General features: G+C 46.1%; 1 long non-coding RNA gene across 1 annotated transcript; it reads right to left on the reverse strand.

Moving 5' to 3' along the window:
• Positions 1–877: 877 nt before the first annotated feature.
• On the reverse strand, positions 878–9,183 carry LOC115642841. Its single transcript, XR_003998250.1, has 3 exons — positions 9,098–9,183; positions 1,579–4,075; positions 878–1,233 (listed from the first exon to the last, which is right to left on the reverse strand). It is a non-coding gene; the product is annotated as an uncharacterized LOC115642841 (long non-coding RNA).
• Positions 9,184–9,506: the final 323 nt, after the last annotated feature.

Here is a 9,506-nt window from a genome sequence, read left to right on the forward strand (position 1 = left end):
GATGGATAGAATGTGATGAAGATAAACTCTGCATGGCTCAGACAAGAGGTAACAGTTCTGCCGTGATGGGGAAGGAGGGAATCTTTGAGTCACCTCATCTCCTTCCAGTGCCATGTAAGCTGAAATGACACTTTTTTCCTGCCCCAGCTCCTCTTCATTTACATCTAATTTGAAAAATTCCCAGTATAACTGCTCTTCAGCACAACCCAGAGCAACGTGAGAACAACTGGCAATGATACAATCTGTATCACTGGTGACTCTAACAATAACTTTGCAATAAGAGGAATGGTATTAATGTGATGCTCCCTGGTTCCTCATAGGAAGGGCACACTCAAATTACTTGTGGGACAATAGAAAGGACAAATAGGTCCATCTCAAAAGAGGGCGAACTGCAAAAGGCAAAAATGGGCCACTCATCTGGACAAGCTGAGGGATAACGGTGCTGCACACAGTTCAAAGAGCTTTAAAAGTTACTATGTGGGAATCAGGAAAAGTATTAAAGAAGAGAAAGTTTTGACAGCCCTAAAGATTTTAACAATGTTGCTCTCCCTTGCAGATTCTCCGATGGCTAGCATGGGATGAGCGCCAAGAGAAAGTTTTCCCACACTCACGACATTCATAGGACCTCTCCCCTGTGTGGATTCTCTGATGTTGAGAAAGGGCTGAGCTGGTAATAAAGCTTTTCCCACATTCATGGCATTCATAAGGTCTCTCCCTTCTGTGGATTCGCTGATGAACAGAAAGGGCTGATCTTTGAGTGAAGCTTTTCCCACACGCACGGCATTCATAGGGCCTGTCTCCTCTGTGGATTGTTTGTTGCTTAATAAAGTGTGAACTGCGATTGAAGGTTTTCCCACACTCGCTGCATTTGTAGGATCTCTCCCCTGTGTGGATTCTCTGATGTACAGAAAGGGTTGAGCTGCAAGAGAAGGTTTTTCCACACCCACTGCATGTATTTTTTTCTCTTTCGCCTGAGGATATCCTGCTGTGTTGTGGTTTCAATGAGGACCTTCTGAGTTCCCCAAGAGGAAATAAATTCATCCACTTTCTCCCCTGGCTGGTTTCCTTGCTCTGTTTCTGGTCTGTGCTGAATCTCCTAGGATTTTCCATGCTCATGACTCCTGGACATATTCCTTTTCGATATTTGCGATTATGCTCTGTTTTTACCCACTTGCTCAACATTTTCAGGCTGAGAATTCTGCTCCTCTTTCTCACATGCCATTGCATCCCCTGCTGTGATAGAGACAGAAACCTCAAACAGGGATGGAAAGGGGAAGACCAAACAAAAACAAGTGCTGAAGACAGATCAAATAAAAATCAGGAGCTGAACTCCCCCAAACTCTTCCCCCAAATAGGAGAAAAGAGGGGGATGAATTCAGCCTTCACATCCCATCCAAATACGCAGGGGGAAGGGAGGAAGCTACTGCTGGTGTCTGCTAGGATCTATATTTACTCTGAGGATATGACCCCTGCTAGGGACAATAATGAACTGAGAGACCTCCCCAAGGACTTTGTTGGGCATCTCAGATGTTTCCTTCAGGCACTTACAGATTCTGAGCTGGTTTAATGTTTCCTCACCTGTGCAGGGAGCTCTCAGGATCTCTCTTTCCTCTGAACCCTGGAGCTCTGGGACCCATGGCTCTTCCCCTTGTTCCAGCTGGGAGATCACATCACGCTGGAAAACGAGAAACCCGTCTCAGATGAAAGAAAACAAAGGAGTTCAGTTGATTTCATAAGACTTGGTCATAAAAAAACAACATTCTATTACTTTAACTTCAGTGCTTACTGTGACCTGGTGGGCCAGGGGCAATTTCTCACTGAAAATGCCAAAGTTAGGGCAGGCTGAAAAAGGGAGAGCAGATGCTCCTGAAACTGGTAGTTAACACTGAAGTTAAACTCACCGACTACTCACAAACTGTGCTTCTAATCCCACACATGGGTTATCGAGAAGCTGAAAAAAGAAACCACACAGCCCCCTTTATTGCACCCCAGTTCTCTGGCTCCTAATCAGCAACTAGGTCTAGTACAGTGAGAGGTTGTTTAAAAACTCTGCTCACATAAATAAAGAGTTCTTCTGACCCCAAAGGGTCAGCCACAGTACCATGTCACTATAGGTTTGGATATTACCCAAAATTCCATCCTTCCAGACAATCCTTTAGCATTTTAATGAAAGAAGTTAAACGGGCAAGCAGTCAGTTTGTAGAGAAGTTGCTCCAGAGATAGGAAGGGGGATTGAAGACAAAATGGAGATGATGCAGCTGCATTTTATATTCCTTTTGCCATGTGGCTTGTACTTCCTGTGTCCCAAACACAAGCTTCACAGCAAATGGCATGGAAAAGCTTTGGAGGTCTCAGTACATAGGCATACCCTGGCAGGTCTTGCTGACTCAATAGGTGTATCCCCTTGGCCAAGGGCTCATTGCACAGCTGATGACCCTCAATGGGCCATCAAACAGGCTAGGCAGTATTGATGCCAATATGTCTGGGGGTGTCACCCAGAAACACTGCACAAGTCTGGAATTCCAGATATACCCTACATATCTGTAATTCACAATACAAAGGTGATACAAACATAGAAACAAAATCATCATACTTGGCCAATCATAACATTTTCACTGACACCTTACATGGCAATTTTATCATATTATATTATTAATACCAAAGTGTCTCACAATTTCATGCAGTCTCACACTTGGTAAACTAGTGAATTCCCAGGACCAGTTCCCCAGGTCCTTGAAGATGCCAAACATTGTGCTTATGAGGGATTGAAATACCCACATATCTGCTGGAAACACACACAGACACTGTGTCAGTCTATACCCCTGTGTTCACTCTTCTAAAAAATTATGATCAATTTTGTACACAGTATGGCTTGTGAGGTATCATTTGAAAACGTCTAGTCTACTGCATATTATCCTCCTGTTAAATGTGTAGTAACACTGTATGTAAAATTATAAGATTTTACAGTATGATATTACTGAAAAAGTTACAGTTCTGGGGAACACCCAGAGACCAGTTCCTCAGAGACAGCAAGGCAAATAGCTGGTCAAAAAGCCATTCTCCTGCAGGGGGAAGGTGTGAAGAAGACATTTACATTCCATCACAGGGACCTCTTGAAGCTGTTGTGGAAAACGACCACAGGATTGATTTTGAATCAGCTCAGCCTGAGGCTTTTTTCTTGGTTAAAAGTGCACAGGGGGCAACAGCTACTGGAATACTGTCCCCCTGAGCTAAAAATCACATAAGCCTTTTAAAACTTAAAACCACAAACAATGACACATAAGTTGCACATTAATTACCTTATTTGGAATATATTGCAAAATATGCAGGTCAAAAGCAAGCTGAACAATCAGTTTTCCATATTTGGCCTTTCCTGTTATTGCTATTACACCTGGTGATATGGGAGCAAGACTCTCTATGTCTCAAGAAATGTCACTACCAATCTAGGCCATTTTCACATGCTGGGGTGCAATCCAGATCAGCAAGGAGTTGTGTCATCTGTAATCCTGGATGAGATTCAGTGTTCTGCTGTTGGAGCTCCCCTGTCTGGATACTCCCAGCCAGCATTCAAGGACGCATCGAGTGTCTGTATGATAAGTAACCCTGGACCAGCAGCTCTGACTCCAGCCGCCTGCTTGTTACACCCCAAGCACATTCTGGTTTGGGTAGAGAAGGCTCAGGGTTTGAGAGAAGACCAGGGGTAGGAAGCTTCTATTCTTTATGCTGGACCTAACCCTCAGTTTTACTTGAGTAAAGAGGAGATATTTGACATTGTGTGATACTGCTCCTGTGCTCTGTTCCCAAAGTGTTCTGCAGCAGAGGAGGGTCTCTGGTAGTGTGTGTGTCACTGGCATATTGGGGTGATGCTGCAACAGGACAGACTGGAGGTGGTATGAACCTTCACTCTTCATTTCCCCTTCCAAGAAGAGATGGGACAGGAATCCTTACCCAGCGAGGTCACACTCTTGTAGTTCTGCTGCATGACATCCTAGTAGAGGGCTCTCTGAGTGGGGTCCAGCAGAGTCCCCTCTTCCCTGGTGAAATACACAGCCACCTCCTTGAAGGTCACCGGCCCCTGAAAGAGCAGGAGTCCAATACTCAGTACCTGCTGACCCACTCACAACCCCACTATTCATGGAACAGCAGCACCAGGGAAACAGAAGCTCCGGGAGGCACATGTTAACAGAGTCCCACCCCACCGTGCCTAGAGCAGCCAGGAAGCATCAGAGGGTAGAAAGAGAGAACCTTTGTGTCTCCCAGCTGACAGACAGAGGCAGAGTCTTCACATTTTTCACATAGCTACTAGTCAGAGCTTAATATAGGAGATGGGGCTGTCTCTGGACCCTGCCAGTGGCTCCCTGGTAGGAATCCCAGCACTCTCCAAATAAAATATATGGAAGAAAGGGGAAGGCAATAGTAAAGAATAGAAGTTAGAAGGTCAGAATTGTAGTGCCCATTAACAATGGTTTAGAGAAAATAGAGCCTATCAAACTAACGGGATATCCTTATTGGATGAGATCAAAAGTTTGGTTGCAACTAATAGTATTGATGTAATATACCTAAACTTCTGTAAGGGACATGACTTGATCAGCACAATATTTTTACTAAAAAATCTAGAATGATACAAAATAAACACGGCATACATTAAATAGATTAAAAACTCTGATAGTAAATGGGGAACCATGATCGAGTGGATTTCTTTCTAGCAGGTTCCTGCAGGGATTGGTTCTTGGCCCTGTGCTATTTAACATTCTTATCCATGACTTAGAAGAGAGTACAAAATCATCACTGATAAAGTTTGCAGTTGCCAGAAAGATTGGGGTTGGTGGTAACTAATGAAGTGCCAGTAGATTCAGGCTCCATCACTGGGAGTCTGGGAAGTTGTCCCAGCCCTGGCTGGAGGGTTATTTCCTGTTCCACAAAGAGGGGAAGTTCCATTCCCAACTCCTGTGCCTTGAAATTAGGCCCTATCTGACACTACACCCCTATATTCATCATAGTGGTATGGTTATAATATGATTAGGACATAACTATGATGTATTTTGTACAAGATGCATCATGTGTGGTGTCACTGGAAAAGTTCTGATTTTCTGAATATGATTATCCTATTTGTGTGCACATATCATGTTCGTATCTGAAGTTATGGATATTGACTCTGGATCTGTATTTCAAATGTGCTTACTCTGGGTAACACCCACAATGAACCTTTCAGGTACAACAATGAAGAAGCCAGACAGTGCTGATGGCTCATCAATCAAGACAATGGACCGTGGAAGAGCTTAGCCTTCCTCTGAATGTTTCAGCCAGCCTAGGAGTCATGGCTACTATGACTCAGCAGAGCCTGTGGCCAGACCACATGATACTGAACTGCATTTTAGTACCTGTATTTTTCCACAAACTGGACTGGGAACTGAGTTTGGAACAATAGGTTCCTGCCATATGGAAAAGCTACATAAAGTGGGGTGTGACATCATCTCTTGGCCTCATTCCCCACACAAGAGAACTCCTGGAAACACTTGAGGAACAAAAACTGAAGTGGGGGAAGTGCTGCTCCCAGGATCAAGGGATTTCTAGCTTGTGTGTGGAAACTTGGTGGACTGCTTGTACCATCAGTCAGGGTGAGAAATTGCTAATTCAAATTCTATCCATCTAGTATGTTAGGCTTAGTCTGAGTTTTGGTTATTTGCTAAATAATCTGCTTTGACTGTTTGTTATCACTTATAGTCACTTAATCTATCTTTCCGCAGTTAATAAACTTGTTTGATGCTTTATCTTAACCAGCGTATTTTGAGTGAAGCGTCTGGGGCAAATCTGAGCTTGGTTAGCACAAGCTTGTTGTGCACATCTGTCCCATATCGAGGGGAAGGGGAACTACATTAATGAGCTTGCATTATAGAGATCCCTGTGCACTATAAGATGGTATCATTCTGGATTTATACTACAGCAAGTGTGCAAGGTTGGGGAGTGGGAAATTGGCTCTTGTCTTCTATCTGTCCTTGAGTGGCTTAGGTAACGCACTCAGGTAGCTTAGTTGGCTGCATGGCGCCACCTGCTGTCATGTTGGGTGATAACAGGGCCTGGAGAGGCTGGCGAAATCTCCAGCAAAGCAGTGTGAGAAGGGCCAGCCCATCTTGAGGGTTAGAGGACACAGCAGATCCCAGAAGCTCCACAAACTGCCCCTTGGGGGTGACAACCCATCACACCCTACATTACACAAGTCTCAGCAGGTTTGTCACATCCTGTCCCCTCCCTTTCTCCACCCGAGATATTTCCTGCTTCCCACCACCTCTAGCAATTCCCACCCTCCTATGCATTTAGTGCTCCTCGACCTCCAAGCAGAGCCCACCACCACCTCCCTGATAATCTCTTACCTGAGCCAGCTCCATTGCAGCCATTTCCTTGCCCCTGGAGGATGAGATGATCTGCAGCGAAACATGGATGTTATTCTGTAACCTGTCGGGGTGAAAGGGCCAAGGTGTGAGAATTCAAACTAGGCTTTTGTCCATTCCCCAAGCCGATTCCCGCCAGCTTTTCCCCTGCTAATGCACATTCTAGGTTCTGGCACACTGTGAAGCACAGAGTGACCTTATCCCAGTACAGGCCTAGCGCCCTCCCACCAGGGTGTAACCCTCTGACACATGGTGAAACCCTCCCAGTAACAGTCTCCCTGTTACATGTATCACGTTTGCGGGCGATACCAAGCTGGGATGGGTTGTAAGTGCTTTGGAGGATTGGATTAAAATTCAAAATGATCTGGACAAACTGGAGAAATGATCTGAAGTAAATAGGATGAAATTCAGTAGGGACAAGTGCAAAGTACTCCACTTTGGAAGGAACATTCAGAGGCCAGAGAAGAGCAGAAACAAAGGAGTCACTCTGGGGGATTCTCCCTGTCATTGTCCCCAAGGCAGCTGTCTCAGGTTTACAAAGGTGTTTCATGTTCCAGCCTTTATACAGTCTCTCCTGGGAGTGCCCCTTTCATGGACTGGGCCTAGTTTTAGTTTTTGGTAGTTAACAATCTTGGTTTATTGTTCATCTAACCAGTATGTGTGGATTGAAGTGTGTTGGAAACTCTGTTTGGGATAACAAGCTGGTGCATGTCATTTTCCGCTGATGAAATGACAGACTTCATATGAGCTTGGGTCGTTCAGTAGCGTGCTGGACAGTGCAAGATGCACATTTCTGGGGGAAAGTTGGGCACTTGAGAATTTGCTGGTTTTCTCCTGAGGTGTAATTCATGAGTGGCTGTCTAGCAGCACTCAATACTGTGTAGCTGGGAGTGAGTTACATGCTGGAGACTGTGTGTTAATTGGCCAAGAGGGGCTGTTCTCGCGGGAAAACAGTGGAAAAGGCACCCCATGCTGGAGAACTGAGGGGACAGCTATTTAACAGTCCAGATTGTACTCTGGGTAACATCACAGACACTCATTATGACAGAGCCTCTTACAACACAGAGAAAGTAAATCCATGTCCCAGAAATCGAAGACTCCAGACAGAGGGCAAGTGTCCCTGGCACTGCTTCTTGCTGACAGAGAGGTTCAGAGACAGTGCGAGAGTCCTGGGGAAGCTGGCAACAGGAAGCATGGGCTGGCGGGGTTCGGTGGAGAAAGGGAACAGGAAGGGCAGGGATATTACTGAATGCAGGATCTCAGCAGTACTAGATGACAGGATAGCACATAGTGCAGCCTATTGGAAAACACAATCCCAACTATACATACAAAATGATGGGGTCTAAATTAGTTGTTTCCACTCAAGAGATGGATCTTGGAGTCACTGTGGATAGTTCTCTGAAAACATCCACTCAATGTGCAGCAGCAGTGAAAAAAGTGAACAATGTAGGAAATAATTAAGAAAGGGATAGATATGACAGAATATATCATAGATCATATTTGTAAAAACAGCAAATAAATCCATGATACACCCACATCTTGAATACTGCATGCAGATGTTCTCACTCCATCTCAAAAATAGATATATTGGAATTGGAAAAGGTTCAGGAAAGGGCAACAAAAATGATTAGGGGTATGGGACAGTTATGCCAGACCTAACCCCCAGTTTCACTTGAGCAAACAGGAGATATTTGACATTGTGTGATGCTGCTCCTGTGCTCTGTTCCCAAAGTGTTCTGCAGCAGAGGAGGGTCTCTGGTATTATGTGTGTCACTGGCCTATTGGGGTGATGCTGAAACAGGACAGAGTAGAGGTGGTTTTGTGTGGCTGGCGTGAACCATATCTCTTCATTTCCCCTTCCAAGAACCAAGGGGACAGGAACCCTTACCCAGCGAGGTCACAGTCTCATAGTTCTCCTTCATGACATCCCAGTAGAGGGCTCTCTGAGTGGGGTCCAGCAGAGCCCACTCTTCCCTGGTGAAATACACAGCCACCTCCTCGAAGGTCACCGGCCCCTGAAATAGCAAGAGTGTAACACTAAGAACTTGCTGCCCCACTCACAGCCCCACTATTTGTGGCAGAGAGGAGTGAATCAAATGGAAGCTCTGGGTGGATCGTAGTCAGGAGAGTCCCACCTCGACCTGGCTCAGAGTATCCAGCAAATGCCAGGGTGAGGGGATGAAGAGAGAGCCCCTTGTCTCTCCCAGCAGATCCATCACCCCCCTACTAGCCACCGACTGATACAGGAGATGGAGCCCCTAGCAGGGTCCAGGGAGAGCTCGCTGGTAGGACGCCCAACACCCTCCTCATTGTGAGGAGCGGGATATGAAGGGAGAGGCAGCTCCAATAAGCCTGACTCATGGGTGCCCCCTCCATATCTCACAGCAGCTGCTGTTTAGTGAGGTCAGGCTCCAGCACTAGGAGTCTGGTCAGTTTGACGTGCTCCATGTAGATGGGCTATTTTCTTTCTTCACAAATTAGGGCATTTCCACCTCCAAACCTCCTGGGTCTGTTCCTAGAATCTAGGCCACTTATTAAATAACTCCCAACAAGTTTGCCACACCCTGGCCTCCTCCTTTCCCCACGCTGAGAATTTCCTGCCCTGCTCCAACCTCCAAACCAGACTGTGCAAATCTTCCCATCTCCGGTGTATTTGCTCTCCCTCTCCTCCAGCAGGAACCCACCAGCAACCCCCCGATAATCCCTACCTGGACTGACTCCACTGCAGCCATTTCTCTTCCCTGTCCCACGCCACGCTGGGATGAGCTGGAGCAAAACATGGACGTCATTCTCCAGCCTGTCTGGGGGAGAAGGGCAGTTGTGGGCTTTTCAGAACCGGTTTTAGTTAATTTCACATCACAGTTCCCCCAGGCCCTTTCCCTGCAGACAGACACCCTAGATCCTGCCATGCTGGGAAATGCTCAATCTGTTTATTACAGTGTAGACCTGGCCCCTCCTGCCAGGCTAAGCCCAGATACATTTTTAACCTCCCTTCTCCGTCCCCTGACCCCCTAACAAAGTCTCTGAACACAAGTCTAGAAAAGAGCAGAACCAAAGGAGTCACTGTGGGGGATTCCCTCGGACACTGACCCCATGGCAGCCACACCCCAGCAGGAG

Source organism: Gopherus evgoodei, unplaced genomic scaffold (genome assembly GCF_007399415.2).
Source record: "Gopherus evgoodei ecotype Sinaloan lineage unplaced genomic scaffold, rGopEvg1_v1.p scaffold_46_arrow_ctg1, whole genome shotgun sequence".
NCBI lineage: Eukaryota > Metazoa > Chordata > Testudines > Testudinidae > Gopherus > Gopherus evgoodei.